The 17,492-nt window shown below is 41.1% G+C and overlaps 1 pseudogene; it reads left to right on the top strand.

Moving 5' to 3' along the window:
* The first annotated feature begins 4,415 nt into the window (after window positions 1-4,415).
* LOC136317723 (eukaryotic translation initiation factor 3 subunit A pseudogene) lies at window positions 4,416-6,180 on the top strand (annotated as a pseudogene).
* Window positions 6,181-17,492: the final 11,312 nt, after the last annotated feature.

The raw sequence follows: 17,492 nt of genomic DNA, 5'->3' as shown, positions 1-17,492 counted from the left end.
AAGAACCAACTCTTTTTTGTATTAACTATTTCTATAGTTTTTGTTGTTGTTGTTGTTGTCCTCTGTTTCATTTAGTTCTCTGATTTTTATTATTTCTTTTCTTCTGCTGACTTTGGGTTGCCTTGTTCTTTTTTCCTAGTTCTTTAAGATGTGATGTTAGGTTGTTCATGTGGAATCTCTCTTGTTTTTTGATATAAGCCTGTAATGATATAAACTTTCCTCTTATTACTGCTTTCACTGCATTCCAGAAATTTTTGATTTCATGTTGTCATTTTCCTTTGTCTGTACATATCTTTTGATCTTTGCTTTTTTCTCTTTTTTTTAGAAGTATTATTTAGTTTCCATTTTTGTGGGTTCTTTACTTCTTTTTTGCAGTTAATTCTAATTTCAAAGCCTTATGTTCAGAAAATATGTTTGATATAATTTCAATCTTCCTGAATTTGTTGATGTTAGGTTTGTTGCTCAACATATGCTCTATCCTTGAGAATGTCCCATGCACACTAGAGAAGAATGTATAATCTGACTTTTTGTGATAAATTGTCCTGTAAATATCTGTTATGTCCATTTGGTTCAGTGTGTCATTTAAAGCTGATATTTTGCTATAAATTTTCTGTTTTGATTATCTAAAGCCATCAAAAGTGTGTTGAAATATCCAAATATGATTGTATTTTTGCCTGCTTCTATTTTTAGATCAGTTAGTAGATGTCTTATATTTTTTGGGTGTTCCCTGCTCAGTGCATGTATACTAAGAAGTGTTATATCTTGATACAATGCCCTTTTATCATTTTGAAATGTTCGTTTTTGTCTATGGTTACCTTTGTTGTCTCAAAGTCATCATTGTCAGATATGAGTATGGCTAAACTTGCTTTTCTTTGGACATTATTTGCTTTGATATTTTTTTCCAACCTTTCATTTTGAGTCTACTTTTGTTCTTGCAACTTACATGTGTCTCTTGAAGGTACCATATGGTAGGATTTTGCTTTTTTGTCCAATCTGTTACTTTGTGTCTCTTTATTGCTGAGTTTGATCCGTTTACATTTAGGGTAATTATTAACACCTGAGCATTTCTTATAGCCATTTTATGTTTTGTTTTCAAGTAGCTCTGTGTCTTCTTTGGTTACATTCTTTTGTGTTTCTGTCAGTTTATTTCGTTTAGGGTCATTCCATACTTCTTTCTCCTGTTGTTGTTGTTTTTTTTTAAGCTGTGTATTTCAATAGCGGCTTTTTTCATGAGTGATTACCAATAGGTTATTAAGAGATAAATTTTTATATGTACAAGAGTCACTTTTCTTATGAATAATTCTACACTCCATCCTCTTTTGCTACTGCAGATATCTACCCCTCACATTTTGTGTTATTGTGGTCACTAATTATCTTTGTTTTTATTGTGATCTTGTTGTTTTGATTTGTTTTGTTCTTTGTATCTGGTCAAAAAAAAAACCCTTGAATATTTCCTGCAGTGGGGGTTTTCTGGTGATAAACTCCTTCAGCTTCTGTATGTTTGTAAAAGTTTTTATTTCTCCTTCATATTTGAAGGATAACTTTGATGAATAGAGTATTCTTGGCTGGTCATTCCTCTCTTTTAGTACTTTTAATGTTTGGGTCTACTCTCTCTTGGTTTGTAGTTTCTGCTGAGAAGTGTGATGATAACCTAAAGGGCTTTCTTTTATGACATTTTCTTCTTTTCCTTTGCTGCTTTGAGGATACTTTCTTTGTTATTGATTGTTAAAAAAAATTTACAATGTGTTTTGGAGTATATCTGATTTAGTTGAGATAACTCAGCATTCTGTTTTCATCTTGGATTTGAGACTCTAGCTCTTTCCATAGGTTTAAGATATTCTCATCAATTATTTGTTTGAATAGGATCTCCATCCCCTTCTTTGTGTCTTCTTCTGATATACCCATTATTCTTACCTTGCTCTTTCTGATGGAGTCAGACAATTCTGTGGAGCTCTCTCGGTTTTTATAATTTGTCAGTTTCTCTTCTCTTCTCTCTATAGCATATCTAGCTGGCTGTCTTCAATGTCACTGCTTCTTTCCTCTATCTGGCTTGATCTATTAGATAAAATTGCTATCTCAGTTTTTAATTCATGTGTTTAATTCTTCATCTCTGTTTTTGAAAGTTTCAATCTTGGTGAGGTATTTGTTTTGTTTATTTATTTGGTTTTGGAGTTTACTAAGTTTCTTATTGTTGTTTTCTCACATTTCATTGAGTATTTTCAGAACTTCAATTTTGAATGCTTTATCATTTTACTTCAGTGTTTCCATGTTGTTGATATTGTTTTTATGGAGATTTTTAATTTTTTTCTGAACTACATCTCTGTCTTATATAGCCACAATATTTGATTTTTTTATTTGATGGCAATTGAGGATGGTATTATTAAGAAATCTAATAGAAACCTGAAGATGGCAGTGGAGTAGGCAGATGCACAGACTCCCAGCTCACACCACCAAACTGGATTACAAATTAATTTAGGAACAATCAGTTTGAAAAACCAACTCTGGGCTATAAGATCAGCTCTCAAAAACCAAGGAGCAAAGAAGAAGCTAAACTGAGCCTGGTAGGGAGCACTGAGGAGCAGTTACCCTCCCCTGCTTACAGGAACAAAGTGGGTATGAGGCTGAGAGCCCAGAAGGGCTCTCATTCCAAAGAAAAGAGTAGTAAATATCGCTCACAGCCACTTGCCTGGGGACCTGGGAATGAGATGTGTTGTAAGGGCTGGCTTATCTTCCAAAAGGAAAGGGGGGAGAGAGAGACAGACAGTGACTGGCAGAGTAATACATGGGAGGACCTGAGAAGTTGACTCATCTAGTGCTGGAGAAGGCCATAGCTGGGGGAGGGATTGGTCCTTTCACATAACACAAGACTAAAGTGCTTTTGGATCATACATCTCCAGACATCTCTCCAGCTCCAATCAGCACAAAAAGACACAGCTGAAAACAAGAAGTGGGGAGGAGGGGCAGTAACTCAGGTCTCCATAGAAACTGAGATACACCTCCCCCTACTGAAGCTGAGAAAGCACCCTGCCCCCCAGAGAGAGTAACTGGCAGGTAAGGCCTTCAGAGTCTCAGGTTACACACACTGCGTTCCTGGATACAGTTTCAAATAAACCCCCTGCTGAGATCAGTAAACAAGACTACAAGTGAGCCTGACCAAGCAGTGGCAAAGTGGATAAAGCATCCGACTGGGATGGAGAAGACCCAGGTTTGAGATCCCGAGGTAACCACCTTGAGTGCAGGCTCATCTGATTTGAAAAAAAAAGCTTACATGCTTGGACTCAAGGTCACTGGAGCAAGCAAGGGGTTACTCAATCTGCCGAAGGCCCATGGTCAAGGCGCATATGAGAAAGCAATCAATGAACAACTAAGGTGTCACAACAAAAAACTAATGATTGATGCTTCTTCTCTCTCTCTGTTCCTGTCTGTCTTTCCCTATTTATCCCTCTCTCTGGCTCTCTCTCTGTCTCTGTAAAAAAAAATCATAATAAATAAATAAATAAATCATTAAAAAATTAAACTTTTATCTTTAAAAAAAAAGACTACAAGTGAGAGAAAAAACAAACAAATTAAGACTTCAAAGCATCCCAAATCTGAAAGTGTATTACAAATAACAGCTGATGCCAACCCAAGAAGACCTAGAAATAACACAACTGAAAATTGGAGACAGACAACGCCAAACTAAGACTCAACCGGCCCTACAAACAACACAACCAAACAAACAGACATAATGAGAAGACAGAGAAGTGCAATCCAAATAAAACCACAGGAGAAATCTCCAAAAAGGAACTGAGTGATATGGAAATAATCAAACTGCTGGATGAATATTTTAAAATAATGATTGTTATGATGCTTGGGGATCTTAAAACAACAATGGATGGTCATTACGAACACCTAAATAAAGAGATAGTATGTATAAAAAAGGACATTGAAATATTAAAAAAAAATTAGTTGGAGTTGACAAATACAATATCAGAAATGAAGACCACAATGGAAGGAATAAAAGCAGGATGGGTGAACCTGAGGATCAAATCAGTGAGTTGGAGGACAAGATGAACAAAGGTATGAAAGGAGAGAAGAAAAAATAAAAGAGACTCAAAAAGTCTGAGGAAACTCTGAGAGACCTCAGTGACAACATGAAGAGAAATAACATCTGCATCATAGGACTTCCTGAAGAAGAGGAAGAACAAGGGATAGAAACTTTATTCAATTAAATCATAGCTGAAAACTTCCCTAAATTGATGCAAGGAAGAGTCTCACAAGTTGAAGAAGCACAGAGAACTCCATTAAAGAGAAACACAAAAAGACCTGCACCAAGACACATCGTAATTAAAATACCAAAGCTAAGCGATAAAGAGAAAATATTAAAAGCTGCTAGAGCAAAGAAGGCTATCACCTACAAAGGAACGCACATAAAAATGACATCCAACTTCTCAACAGAAACACTTGTGGCAAGAGTAACCTACTATAGAGAAAAAGAAGAGGAGGAGCAGAGGAGGGCGGAAAAGCAAATGCTCAAAGAGTGTGAAGAGAGAGAACGTGCAGAACAGGCAAACCGGGAGGAAGAGCATCGAGAATATGAGGAGTGGGTCAAGAAATTAGAAGAAGTCGAAAGGAAAAAACGCCAAAGGGAGTTGGAAATTGAAGAAAGGGAGCGCCGTAGAGAGGAAGAGAGAAGGCTTAGTGAGGATCCACTTTCTACAAAGGACTCTTGTTGGGGAGATAGAGATGCAGAAGGCACGTGGAGAAAAGGACCTGAAGCGGATTCTGAGCGGAGAAGAGGCCCGCCGGAGAAGGAATCGAGACGTGGAGAATGGCGAGATGAGGAGAGGCCTCAGAGAGAAGATGAAGATCACCCACGGCGTTAGGGAAGATGAAGAGAGAGAGTCTTCTCTTAGACCAGATGAGGATCAGGTTCCCAGGCGAGGCGTGGATGACGACAGGGGCCCCAGATGAGGTCTTGATGAAGATCGGTTCTCTCACCGCGGGGCAGACGAAGACCGGCATTCATGGAGTAACGCAGATGACGACATGCCTCCCAGGCGAATTGGTGATGAAGACAGGGCAAGCTAGTGTAACACAGATGATGACAGACCACCTAGACGAGGACTGGATGATGACAGAGGAAACTGGCGGACAGCCGATGAGGACAGAGGACCAAGACATGGGATGGATGAGGACCGGGGCCACAGTGAGGAGGTGCTGATGATGAGTGGTCATCCTGGCGTAATGCTGATGACGACCGGGGCCCCAGGCGAGGCTTGGATGATGACCGGGGTCCCAGGTGTGGCTTGGATGAAGATCGAGGACCTTGGAGGAATGCCGATGATGATAGAATTTCCAGGCGTGGTGCAGATGATGACAGGGGTCCTTGGAGAAATGTGGATGATGACCAGCTCTCAAGAAGGTCTGATGATGATCGGATATCCAGCAGAAGGGGCGAGGACTCAAGACCTGGTCTCTGGAGACTGTTTGTCAAGCCAGGTGGATGGAGAAAGAAAGAAAAAGCCAGAGAAGTGAGTTGGGGTCCACCTCGAGAATCAAGACCATCAGAAGACCGTGAATGGGATAGAGAAAAAGAAAGAGAGATAATCAGTCAAGATCGTGATGAGAATGACAAGGACCTGGAGAAAGGGACAGAGAGAGAGATGGGGACCAAGAGGACCGCATCCGACGACCTAGGGATGAAAGTGATTGGAGAAGAGGAGGACCAGCTGAGGAAGCTTCAAGCTAGAGAGATTCCGGTTGCCGGGACGACAAGGAGAGAGATGAGCGCTGTTGCAAGAGAAATGACCTCCGTGACCTGAGAGAAAGGCGGAACGACAGAGACCGCAGGGGACCCCCTCTGCGGTCAGAGCCTGTGGAAGCAAGCTCCTGGAGACGTGCCGATGACGGAAAAGATGAGCGGGCGGAAGAGCTGGGTGCCCCTCCTCATCTTCCTCCCCCAGCTCTTTCAAGAGACCGGGAGCGGGAGCGGGAGCGGGACCAGGACCAGGACCACCAGAGAGAAGGCCTCGTGGCGAGCTGAGAAAGACAAGGAATCCCTCCCTCGTACGAAAAATGAGACGGATGAAGACGAATGGACTACAGTACGACGCTAAGGCTCAAAATAGTGGATTCAAACTCATGTCTCACATAGGTTTGGTCACAGTCAAGGATTATTATACTTGTGCTTCAACCAGTCTAAATTGGTTTCTTTAATGTTGTCTCATCCACAGAAAGCATGAGCTTGCATTAATCCTATATAATAGATCGATCATTATACATAGGCAATCGGAAAACCATGCCATTTTCTGGAATTTAAGGAGTAGCATTATTTCATCTATCACTTGTTTACAAAAAAAGAAAAACTAAAAAATAAATTTAAAATGTGAACCTTTCAGGTATTGAGTAACACCTGTATCTTGGTATAGAATTGATCTTTTTTCTTTTGATTTTGAAATATCTGATACTAACTTGGAATGAGGTAAGGTTCTGTTATAGAAAATGTATTTCCAGACTTTAAAGCAGGGAGCTGAAACAATTTTCACACCATTAGCAGTTGAGACATACCTCTAGGTATTTTGAGGTATCAACTAAATATAGCAGGTTTTTAGGTTCACTTTAAGTGCAGTAAACATTACAAGCATTGAATACATTAGGATTTCACGTGAGAGAAGGTGAGTATAAAGCAATCTGCAGTCATTAATGTAATGACAGGAACACTGCACAAGTGTGGATCCAAAACAATTAGAGCTTTTAAATTTTAAAGGATTTAGGCCCTGGCCGGTTGGCTCAGCGGTAGAGCGTCGGCCTGGCGTGCGGGGGACCCGAGTTCGAGTCCCGGCCAGGGCACATAGGAGAAGCACCCATTTGCTTCTCCACCCCCACCCCCTCTTTCCTCTCTGTCTCTCTCTTCCCCTCCCGCAGCCAAGGCTCCATTGGAGCAAAGATGGTCCGGGTGCTGGGGATGGCTCCTTGGCCTCTGCCCCAGGCGCTAGAGTGGCTCTGGTCGCAGCAGAGCGACGCCCCGGAGGGGCAGAGCATCGCCCCCTGGTGGGCAGAGCGTCACCCCTGGTGGGCGTGCCAGGTGGATCCCAGTCGGGCACATGCAGGAGTCTGTCTGACTGTCTCTCCCCGTTTCCAGCTTCAGAAAAATACAAAAAATAAAAATAATTAAAAAAAAATTTTAAAGGATTTGGTAAACTTGCCAAGTTTTTTCTGTTGCCAAAAGCAAAAACTGTTTTACCATTAATGGAGAATTCATGCCTTTCAAGCATTTTAAATATGACAATATTTATAAATGTGTGGTTTGGAGGAATTTTTTAAATTCTTTTTCTTAATTTCTTTTCAGGATAGAGTCTTTCAACAAGTAATTTGTAGTAACGACTGTGTTTACTTCAATTTTGGAGTGTGTAGCTGTGTTAAAGATTAACTACTTGATCTTATTGAAGCCAACACCAAACTTGCTGCTGTGTTTTTTTCTTTAATGATAAATTAAAAAAATAAAAATAAATAAAAATAAATAACATGTTTTTTCTTCCTATAATTACCCTTAGTTATTTTTTTTAAAAGCCAAACTAAGATTATCCTAGTTACAATATTAAGTCTGATTTTAACTTGGCCTGGTAATTTGCATAAACACAACAACAATAGTAATTGATCATATTGGCTTTTTACAATTGGCTTTGCTGCAACTTTATAATGAATTTTTAGATTAAGTTGTAAACAGCCTCTCAGGGTACACACAAAAGCCAAGCTACATAGTTGCTATTAGGCTCTACCTGTAATCTTTCTCAAAATGTCATTATTTCCCACAGTTATACAGGTTTGTGGCCTTGGTCACAGACTGTCTCCCCTTCCTAACCCTCAGGTCCTTCCTGAAGGCTTTGTCCCAAGGACACTTCCCAGAACCTTCCCAGGATGAGAGGAGTTGCTTAAGTGGAGGGGCGGGTTGGGTGAGGGAGATGTTTAATGAAGATGTTGCCCTAGTGGGAAGTTGAGTTTAAAGTGGCCTTGAGTTTAAAGGCACCCTGGACCCAAAACTAACATTCCAGCCTTTTGTTTTTTAAGGAAAGAGGGCAAAAGTCTCTTCATCTGTAGCTACTTCCTGCTGGTTAGGGTCAGTAAAATATCTAGGGTGAGGGGCTAGTCTGAGTTTTAGGCTAGTTGGTGAGAACAGTTTTTACAAGACCTTTCCAATCCCAAGGGGCCATTTCATATCCCAGCCTGATTGCTTCAACCATCCTTTTGGTAAAAGTGATTTTCCAATCTTCTAAGTCTAAACTTCCCTCCTTCAAATAACAAGGGCATAGTTGTCAGATCTTGAGCAAGAGGGCAGTTAAATTCTGATCCAACACCCTGCAGCTGGAAGAAGTCCCTGCAGTTGTAACCTGAGACAATGCTCAGGGGAAAAGGAATTCCCCCAATAATGAAGGAGAGATGAAGGGAAAGGAAAATATCCTGGCCTGATCCCTGAAAGTGACCTCACTGCAAGCATTCAAGGGCTTTGCCCCTGATGCTTGTGTTCCTTACTAAATGGGATGAGTGAACATCCTTTTTCTTTGTCAGGCTTTGAGAGATCATTTCCTCTGGTTCCGCATGCAAGGCACCACTTGTTGTGGTGACAATGAACTACTCAGAGTAGCAAACCTCTTGTTTGGTTCCCGTTCCTCACATGGGGCACCACTTGTTGTGGTGACAATGAACTACTTGGAGACCAGATGAAATGCTCCAAGGAGCTGAGGGGAGGCCACAGTCCATGTCAGCAGACCAGAGGACTAAAGCCCTGTCCCCAGCCTTACTCAGATATTTATTAGCAAGTACAAATAACTCAAGAAAGCAGAAAGATGTTTACAGGGGGTAAAGTACAAGGAACATGCTGACTCCTAATCCCTGTTCTGAGAACCTAAACATTTTTTTGTTACTAAATCTTATCTTGCTGTTTTGCTGTTTCTAGCATGTATTGTCTCTAGTATAGGTCAGAGAGGTCCCTGGACTCTAGTCAGCTCAGAAATTTCAATCTAGGCACCTCACTCTCTCTAATTGTTATTCTAACTCTGTATATTTTCATAGAATATTCCAACAGTGCATCACCACCACTATCTAAATTTAGAAAACTTTATTACCCTTCCTTTGACAATGCCATTATAGCCACATCCCACTTCCTACCACCACCCTTTCTTCAGCTCTAGGCAACTCAAATGCCCATCAGTGAGAGGAAATAAACAATTTACTGTATATATACACAATGGACTACAGCAATCATAATGAATGAACTAAAGCAACACAAACAATATGAATCTTTGTGATTTAATTTTAAATGAATAAAAGCCTTAAAAGATGGATCCTTTTTACAAATTAATTAAATATAATTGAAATTTTATGACTTGGTTCCAATAATCCCTATTTCTTGTTGCTCATGCCTTTGTGTAATCCCTTGTCTTTCAGTGAGGGCTAGGCCTAGTAACTTGCTTCTAATGTGTAAAACATGGCAAAGATGATGGGATTTCACTTCTGACATTAAGTTCCAAAGAAACTGTGACTTCTAATTTGCTCACACACACTCTCTCTCTCTGGTTCTTCTCACTTCCTCTCCCTGAATAAATCAAGCTTCCATGTTGTGAACTGACACATAGAGAGACCCATGTGACCAGGAAATAAAGGTAATTTCCAACCAACAGACACCGAGAAACTAAACACTACCTACAACCATGTGAGTGAGCTTAGATCAGGGGTCGGGAACCTATGGCTCATGAGCCAGATGTGGCTCTTTTGATGGCTGCATCTGGCTCGCAGACAAATCTTTAATAAAAATAATAATAACATTAAAAATATAAAACATTCTCAGGTATTACAATCCATTCCTTTCCAACCGCTCATGTTCATGGTTGCGGGTGGCTGGAGCCAATCACAGCTGTCCTCTGGGACAACACCAAATTTTTATTGAATAATGCGTAATGTACATGGGTTGTTGTGAGGTCAGGAAGTAAACTTCCCTCCTTTTAATCAAGTAGTCAGCTAGCTAATTGCAGAAACCCTTTAGACGAAGAAGATGGCTAAAAGAAAAATGATGAGGAGTCTCGTACTTTTCAGCAGGAATGGACAGAGGAATTCACCTTTGTGAAGAGAGCAGATTCTGCAGTGTGTCTAATATGCAATGATAAAATTGCATCGATGAAACGGTCAAATATAAAGCGGCACTTAGACACACATCATAATACATTTGCATCAAAATATCCAGCGGGGGACAGCAGGAAGAAAACATGTCAAGAGATACTGTGCAGAGTGCAAGCTAGTCAGCAGCAACTATGTGTTTGGACCCAACAAGGTGACTGGAATTCAGCTAGCTTTGCTGGTGCTTTAGCATTGTGAGAAACGGAAAGCCATTTACAGATCGGGAGTATGCCGAAACATTCATGCTTGATGTTGTCAATGAACTTTTTGATGACTTTTCAGATAAAGACAAGATAATTAAACAAATAAAAGACATGCCTCTGTCGGCAAGAACTGTTCACGATCATACCATCATGATGGCAAATCAAACTGAGGCAACAGAAGTGAAGGACATAAATGCAGCACCATTCTTTTCTCTCACTTTGGATGAGTCAACAGACGTAAGCCATTTATCCCAGTTCAGCGTGATTGCAAAGTATGCTGTCGGTGACACATTACATGAGGAAAGTCTTGCTCTTTTGCCTATGAAAGAGACAACAAGAGAGGAGGATTTATTCCAGTCTTTCACTGAGTTTGCTAAAGAAAAAAAATCTACAGGCCTGACCTGTGGTGGTGCAGTGGGATAGAGCATCGACCTGGAATGCTGAGGTCGCCGGTTCGAAACCTTGGGCTTGCCTGTTCAGGGCACATATGGGAGTTGATGCTTCCTGCTCCTCCCCCTTCTCTCTCTCTCTCTCTCTGTCTCTTTCTCTCACTCCTCTCTCTCTAAAAAATCAATAAATAAAATATTTTTAAAAAAAAGAAAAAGAAAAAAATCTACCAATGAATAAACTTATTTCAGTGTGTACTGATGGTGCTCCGTGCATGGTGAGGAAAAACAGAGGATTCGTAGCGCTTCTTCATGAACATGAAAGGAGACCCATCCTAAGTTTTCACTGCATCCTACATCAGGAGGTGCTTTGTGCTCAGATATGTGGCGAATAGCTTGGTGAGGTGATGTCAGTGGCCATTCGGGTGGTCAACTTTATTGTTGCCCAAGCTTTAAATGATTGCCAGTTTAAAACACTGCTGGATGAAGTTGGGAATAATTATCCTGGTCTGCTTCTGCACAACAATGTGTGTTGGTTGTCAACAGGGAAGATGCTCAGCCATTTCATGGCTTGTCTGAGTGAAATCCGAACTTTTCTTGAAATTAAAAACGTTGAGCATCCTGAGTTAGCTAACACTGAGGGGCTCCTGAAGTTCTACTATCTCATAGACATGATTAAACATCCGAACCAGCTCAATGAGAAAATGCAAGGCATTGGAAATACAGTCTTATCCCTTCAGCAAGCAGTGTTTGCATTTGAAAACAAGCTGGAACTCTTCATTGCCAACAGGTCGTTTACTACACTTTGAAAAACTGGGAGAGTTTAAAGATGCATGCACAGCAAGTGACCCTGTTCAACATCTTGATCTCCAGCAGCTAGCGTGCTTCACATTTAATCTCCGGCAGTCATTCAAAGCACGCTTTGGAAAATTTCATGATCGCACTCGTCTTTTTAAGTTCATCACCCATCCACATGAGTGTGCACTGGACAGCGCCGACCTGAGTTACATCCCCCGTGTCTCCATCAGAGATTTTGTGCTACAAGTTGCTGACCTGAAGGCCTCAGACATGTGGGTGAATGAGGTCAAGTCACTGAATGAAGATTTGGAAAGACTTGCACGATAGCAAGCAGAGTTGGTGAGCAAACACAAGTGGGGAGAAATGAAAAAACTTCAACCCACAGGCCAGCTGAGTGTCAAACTTGGAACCCACTTCCCATCACATACCACACACTGCAATATATGAGTATTGCTGTACTGACAATGTTTGGCTCTATGTATGCATGTGAGCAGTCTTTCTCACATCTAAAGAACGTTAAGACCAACCTACAATCACATTTAATGAATGGAAGTCTCAATGCCAGCATGAAGCTGAATCTCACCATGTATTAACCAGACTACAAAGCCAAAGCCATCAGCAAAACCATGCAGCATCAGAAGTCGCATTAATGGTAAGAAGTACTTTATTCATCATTGGTTAGCAACAGCATAACAACATTATTAAAAAGAATTCAGAGACTTATTGTACTTTAAAAGTGTTGGTATTACATAAAATGCACACATTTACTTGTATTTAAGTGTTAAACGTATTGTATGGCTATCACAGAATTACATTTTAAAATATGTGGTGTTCATGGCTGTCTCAGCCAAAAAGGTTCCTGATCCCTGGCTTAGACATAATCCTCCTCCACACAAGACGTGATGTGACTGCATCCCTAGACAAGACCTTGAACTACAGGATCCAGATAAGTGGTCTGGATTCCTAACTCAAAGAACTGTGAGATAATAAATGTTGTTATATTTTAAGTCACTGGAGTTTGGAATAATTTGTTATGCAACAATAAATAACTAATACACCTCCCATTAAAGAAACTGCTTGTGCCTTGGCTGTATGGCCCAATTGGAATGTCATCCCACAGCGCAGAGGTTGCTGGTTTGGTACCTGGTGAGGGCACATATTGGGGAGATCAATGTTCCTGTCTCTCTCTCTCCCTTATCCTCTCTCTAAAACCAATAAAATGAACATTAAAAAAGAAAGAAACTGCTTGCAATTTCCCAGTACTCACCATACTACTTCTCCTTTCTATGCTGTTGTGTGTACTATTTCCTCTTTCCATCCTTCTTCATTCAGCTTACTTTTTGGCCTTTAACAAAAACTCAAGGCCCTGGCCAGTTGCCTCAGAGATAGCACGTCAGCCCAGCATGTGTAAATCCCAGGTTTGAGTCTTGGTCAGAGCACACAGAAGAAGCAACCATCTGCTTCTCCACCCCTCCTGTTCCCCCTTCTCTCTCTCTCTCTCTCTCTCTCTCTCTCTCTCTCTCTCCCACAGCCATGGCTTGAATGCCTCGAGCAAGTTGGCTCCAGGGACTGAGGATAGCTCCATGGCCTCCCCTCAGGCACTAAAATAGCTTGGTTGCTGAGCAACAGAGCAGTGGCTCCAGACGGGCAGAGCATTGCCCAGTAGGAGGCTTGCCAGGTAGATCCTGGTCAAGGCACATGTTTGAGTCTGTCTCTTTGCCTCTCCCCCTCTCACATAATTAAAAAAAATAACTCAAGCATCTCCTCCAGGAAGCTTCTCTAATTGAGCAGTGCATATATTGCTCTCTCTCCTTTCTCTCTAGAAGCTCTCTTCTGACTTCTGTTAGCATAGTTGCTATATTTTAATTGCCTGATCACTTAATTCTATAGCAGTCTATGAACAACTCTAGGGCCAAGATCATATTGTATACTGCCATGGTCTCCACATCCCCAGCTTCTAGTGGGATACTTCTCACATAGTATGTATTCTTTGTAGGTAAGGTGAGTAATAGCAAAGACTTTGGAATCAAAAGACATCAATTTGAATCCTATCTCCATCACTAACTATCTGTGTAAACTAAGTCACTTAACCTCTCTAAAACCTATATCTTCTCATTCCAGGAATAGAGAAGGGGTGATCAGTACCAGGAAGGGAAATTCATATTTGTACCCTACTTGCATTCCAGGCACTGAGCTTAGTTATTTGATCTTCCCTCCATAATTCCATTTGGCCTCTTAGCCTGAGGATGCTCTTTAGTAGCTAAATCAAGGTAGAAACTTCAAGAGTTATGCTCCTCAATCATCATCTGCTTTTATGTATTTGATAAATAAATGCAGAAGAGAGTTTCTTGATATAAAGTTAAAAGCAGCTCCAGCACCAATATATATATATATATATATATATATATATATATATATATATATATGTATATATATATTTATTGTATTTATTGTGTGTATATATATATTGTATTTTTCTGAAGTTGGAAACAGGGAGGCAGTCAGACAGACTCCCGCATGTGCCTGACTAGGATCCACCCAGCACGCCCACCAGGGGGCGATGCTCTGCCCATCTGGGGTGTAGCTCTGTTGCAACCAGAGCCATTCTAGCACCTGAGGCAGAGGCCACAGAGCCATCCTCAGTGCCTGGGCCAACTTTGCTCCAATGGAGCCTTGGCTGCGGGAGGGGAAGAGAGAGACAGAGAGGAAGGAGAGGAGGAGGGGTGGAGAAGCAGATGGGTGACTCTCCTTTGTGCCCTGGCCGGGAATTGAACCCAGGACTCCTGCATGCCAAGCCAACACTCTACCACTGAGCCAACTGGCCAGAGCAAACAAAAATATTTTAAAAATCATACCCAGCTCAATATTTTTAAGTGACATATTTCAGGTTTCTCCTAATGTTCCATTGATGAAATATCAGCACTTTTTTCATGTGCTTGACTGAGCGTTTGTACAGAGGACAAAAGCATCATATGTTCTACACATCTTATAGTGGAAACTGTCAAATGTTACAATCAACATTGCCACAATATCACCACTGACATGCTTCCAAAAGACTTTTACAACAAAAACCCACCACAAGCCTGGAACAAAATACGCAATCCCCCCAAAAATGTGCATCTCATATGTCTTATGTGATGGAAAAAAAAAGAGTTGTGACCTGAGGCTAACAACAGGAGGTTTCTTTGAGCTTTTTCTCAAATGCTCCCAGTTTAGAAATATATTTAGAAATTAAGTGTGGAAAGGAGAAACGCCTTCTAACTCAAGGGATTTAGTTTCCCTACTGGGAAATTCTAGCTTTGACACTCTAGTAAGATCACACCATAGCAGACAAATCCTACTGGGATGTCAGAGTTGGAGATTTCCCTGAAGGGAAACCAATGAAAAAAAAAAGTGCATATTCTAGACTAGTCTTGAGAGAAAAATACTTAGGCTGACAGCATGAATGGTCTGTGATTCCAAGTTGCGAACTTTCCCTGCAGGGAAATGTGAACCTGAACCTGTTAACTTTCTGAACACTGCTAAGTCTTGAGATGATTTTCTCATAAATCTGCTTCTCCCTAAGGGTCTTTCTGAAAGACTCTGCCATCCCTTCATTCTCCAAATGAGAGAAATAGACTCATTCTTAATTCCTCCCTTTTCCTCATCCTCTACCTCCAATCTTATACTAAGTCCTAGCAATCCTAAATTATCTCTTGAATCCCACTTCTTTTCCTTAACCTCATCACCACCACTCTTATACAAGCCACCAGCATCTCCTAACTAGAGACTCCATAACCACCCTTATTTCATCTCTTAGTATAGCAGAGAATGCCATGTGATCACAAATCCATTTCATTTTCTCACTGGATACCCAGAATGAGCACATGCCCCAAATGCCTTGAAGCTTAGTTGGGAACTGTGGTATATGGGCAACAGAGACATAATGCCACTTCCAGACTTCATCCTAAAGCCTATTTTGCAGTGATATTGAAGTCATGCATTGAATATGGTAACACTATAACAGGAAAATATATCAGAGTTTATGCTGCCTGTCACAAATTCAGAGACATACATTGAATTTCTTTTATTTTTATTTTTTGTCTGTGTGAGAGACAGAGAGAGGGACAGATAGGGACAGACAGAAAGGAAGAGAAATGAGAAGCATCAATTCTTTGTTGCAGTGCCTTAGTTGTTCATTGATTTCTTTCTCATCTGTGCCTTGACCGGTGTGTGTGGGGTGGCTACAGCAGATTGAGTGACCCTGTGCTCAAGCCAGTGACCTTGGGTTCAAGCTGGTGAGCTGTGCTCAAACCAGATGAGCCCGCGCTCAAGCTGGCAACCTCGAGGTTTTGAACCTGAGTCCTTTGTGTCCCAATCCAATGCTCTATCCACTGCGCCACTGTCTGGTCAGGCAGACATTGAATTTTTATAGGAGCTTTATTCAGATGGCTACCAATCTGGGGAAACAGGGTTACATTTCCAAATATTCTCTTGTTAATTTTGTTGTCTTGAAGTCAACATTGTCAGATATGAGTATGGTTACACCTGTTTTTCTTTAAGTATTATTTGCTTAGGGAATCATTTTCCAAGCTTTCACTTTGAGTTTACTTTCACCCTTACAGCTTGGATGTGTCTTCTGAAGGCAGTGTATGGTTGGGTTTTACTTTTTGATCTAATCTGCTACTCCATGCCTCTTTATTGGTGAGTTCAGTCCATTTACATTTAAGGTAATTATTGACACATGAGGGTTTCCTACAGCCATTTTATGTTTTGTTTACTGGTAGCTCTGTCTCCTTTGGTTGTTGTCCTTTCTGTTTCTGTCATTTGTTTTTGTTTGGTGGTATTCTATACTTCTTTCCTCTGTTTTCTCTTTTTTAAATCCAATGTGTTTCAATAAGTTTTATCCTTTACCTTTTTATGTGATTGTTGTCAGATCATCCTTGTTTTTATTGTAATGTTGTTAAAGGTTTTACTTGTAGCTTTGTTTTGTTCTTTGTATCCTGTAGAATAACCCCCTTGAGTATTTCCTGCAATAAATTTCCTCAACTTTTTTTTAACTTTTTTATTATTATTATTAAATGAAAGGAAGGGAGACAGAGACAGGTTCTCACATGTGCCCCAACCCGGGATCCATGGAGCAATGCTCTGCCCATCTAGAACATTGCTCTGTTGCTTAGCAACTGAATTCTTCTTAGCGCCTGAAGCAGAGACCATGGAGTCATCCTCAGCGCCTGAAGTCATCTCGCTCAAATTGAGCCATGGCTGCAGGAGGGGAAGAGAGAGAGAGAGAGAGAGAGAAGTGAGAGGGGAAGGGGTGGAGAAGCAGATGGGTGGCTCTCCTGTGTGCCCTGACCAGGAATCAAACCGAGGACATCCACATGCCAGGCTGATGCTCTACCATTGAGCAAACTGGCCAGAGCAAATTCCCTCAGCTTCTGTATGTCTGCAAAAGTTTTTATTTCTGCCTGATCAGGTAGTGGCGCAGTGTATAGAGCGTCGGACTGGGATGCGGAAGGACCCAGGTTTGAGACCCCGAGGTCGCCAGCTTGAGCGCAGGTTCATCTGGTTTGAGCAAAAGCTCACCAGCTTGGATCCAAGGTTGCTGGCTTGAGCAAGAGGTTACTCGGTCTGCTGAAGGCCCGCGGTCAAGGCACATATGAGAAAGCAATCAATGAACAACTAAGGTGTCACAATGAAAAACTAATGATTGATGCTTCTCATCTCTCTCTGTTCCTGACTGTCTGTCCCTGTCTATCCCTCTCTCTGACACTCTCTCTGTCTCTGTAAAATAAATTTTTTAAAAAGTTTTTATTTCTCCTTCATATTCAAAGGACAATATAGTTATCATCTTTAGTACTTTGAACATTTGGTCTACTCTTTTCTGGCTTGTAGAGTTTCTGCTGAGAAATCTGATGATAACCCGATGGGCCTTCCTTTATATGTTATATTCGTCTTTTCCCAGGTTACCTTA

Source organism: Saccopteryx bilineata, chromosome X, assembly GCF_036850765.1.
Source record: "Saccopteryx bilineata isolate mSacBil1 chromosome X, mSacBil1_pri_phased_curated, whole genome shotgun sequence".
NCBI lineage: Eukaryota > Metazoa > Chordata > Mammalia > Chiroptera > Emballonuridae > Saccopteryx > Saccopteryx bilineata.
This window is presented reverse-complemented; position numbering and strand designations above follow the sequence as displayed.